The following is a 2425-nucleotide window of genomic DNA, read 5'->3' as shown; positions in this document are numbered from 1 at the left end:
TCGTCAAGGCTGAAACAAATGCCGCCGCCATCATAAATGACAATCATAGATGACATGACACATGACAATGATGACAACATCATACGTGACATCACACATGAAGTAGTCATAAACTTCTCACATAATTATTACCCATTGTTTAGTCAGAATGCAAATGTAAAACAGCAAGTACAGATGCATCCACATACAGATGCATCCACATACAGATGCATCCACATACACGTGTGTTACAATGTGATGCCGTACATAGGAGATAGGAGATTAGACACTCACATGGCTCTCTGCTCACAGAGCGCGCCACTGTCTTGTCGGTGGCGACGTCGGCGCCGCGGACGTGATGTCCTTTCTTCAGGCAGTCGATGGTGTGACGCAGCTCACACAGATCCGTGTCCTGCACGGTAGAGATAGCGGTAACGATTACTGACAATTATTATATTACTTGTTATTAGAAGACAGTATTTGTATCAATAGTCTCTTTTCACCCGTGCGCGCAGACAATGGCTTGCACACAATCGCTTTGCACACAATCGCACAGACGCACGCACACATACACGCGCACGCACACATACACGTGCACGCACAGACGCACGCACACATACACGTGCACGCACAGACGCACGCACACATACACGTGCACGCACATGCCACCGACACACATTAAACGCGCAAGCGCACGCATGCACACACAAGCGCGCACACGCGCGCGTGCGCACAGACGCACTCGCTCACACACACGCACGCACGCACGAACATGCACACACACACGTCACCCGTACACATTAAACGCACAAGCGCACAAAAACGCTCATGCACACATGCCCACACGCACATGAATGCATATAATGCCCACACGCACGCGTGCACGCACTCGCGCACGCACGGACGCACGCACACATGCGCACACACACACACACACACGCACACACACTAACAGTTATACTACTTTGTTATTACTAGTTATTATTACATTAAGTTTTTATACTAGTTAAAGTAGCTTGTTGCTTGACCGATGGTTTGAGACGGATCGATTAAAAACACAAACACACACACACACACACTCTCGCTGGATCTGTTTTTTTCTCTCTCATGTATATAAGAGCGGAAAATTGCTATATTAGCCTGTGACTATATATTCCCGAGCAAATTATATTCATAAGCAAGTATCGACCTACTGTAATATCGTCTTACTTAGTAGCAGTATACGTGTACGTACATTATGGAGCGGCAACCTCGCTCTGTTCATTGTAAAGTTTGTTAGTGTTAGTGTTGGCAGTTGCGGTGTTACAGATCCGGGCAGTGACAGTGTATGTGTGTGTTTTGTTAATCGATCCGTCTCAAACCATCGGTCAAGCAACAAGCTACTTTAACTAGTATAATAACTTTAAAATGTAATAATAACTAGTAATAACAAAGTAGTATATATGGGAATATGGTCACAGGCTAATATAGCAATTTTCCGCTCTTATATATGAAAGCAAATGTTTGTAGCCACTGTTCGCTACTTGGTATATAGTAGCAAAAATCTGTAGCTGATACAATGGCTACAAATCTGCTACATGTATATAGTGTTGTTTATCTGTAGCCAATAGGCAATACAATGGCCACAAATCTGCTACAGATATATCTAGTGTTGTTTATCTGTTGCCGTTACAATGGCTACAAATATGTTACATGTATAGAGCATCGAATCTGTAGCTGATACAATGGCTACAAATTTGCTACATATATATAGGCATCGAATCTGTAGCTGATACAATGGCTACAAATCTGCTACATATATATAGGCATCGAATCTGTAGCTGATACAATGGCTACAAATCTGCTACATATATATAGGCATCGAATCTGTAGCTGATACAATGGCTACAAATCTGATACTTCTATATAGGCATTGAATCTGTAGCTGATACAATGGCTACAAATTTGCTACATATATATAGGCATCGAATCTGTAGCTGATACAATGGCTACAAATCGGTTACATATATATAGGCATCGAATCTGTAGCTGATACAATGGCTACAAATCTGATACTACTATATAGGCATCGAATCTGTAGCTGATACAATGGCTACAAATATGTTACATGTATAGAGCATCGAATCTGTAGCTGATACAATGGCTACAAATTTGCTACATATATAGAGCATCGAATCTGTAGCTGATACAATGGCTACAAATCTGATACATATATATAGGCATCGAATCTGTAGCTGATACAATGGCTACAAATCTGCTACATATATATAGGCATCGAATCTGTAGCTGATACAATCGCTACAAATCTGCTACATGTATATAGAGCATCGAATCTGTAGTTGATACAATCGCTACAAATCTGCTACATATATATAGGCATCGAATCTGTAGCTGATACAATGGCTACAAATCTGCTACATGTACAGTATATGCAGAGCATCGAATC

The 2425-nt window shown here is 41.7% G+C and overlaps 1 long non-coding RNA gene across 3 annotated transcripts in view; it reads right to left on the bottom strand.

Moving 5' to 3' along the window:
* LOC106818586 overlaps window positions 1-2425 on the bottom strand; it is a 22360-nt gene that overhangs the window by 14906 nt on the left and 5029 nt on the right. For all 3 annotated transcript variants that reach the window (XR_001395253.1, XR_001395254.1, XR_001395252.1), the window contains one exon: window positions 274-391. This is a non-coding gene — a long non-coding RNA (uncharacterized LOC106818586). The remainder of the gene's footprint in view (window positions 1-273; window positions 392-2425) is intronic.

This window comes from Priapulus caudatus, unplaced genomic scaffold, assembly GCF_000485595.1.
Source record: "Priapulus caudatus unplaced genomic scaffold, Priapulus_caudatus-5.0.1 Scaffold2356, whole genome shotgun sequence".
Lineage (NCBI taxonomy): Eukaryota > Metazoa > Priapulida > Priapulimorpha > Priapulimorphida > Priapulidae > Priapulus > Priapulus caudatus.
The sequence above is the reverse complement of the archived record's forward strand: the minus strand, read 5'-3'. Positions and strand labels throughout refer to the sequence as shown.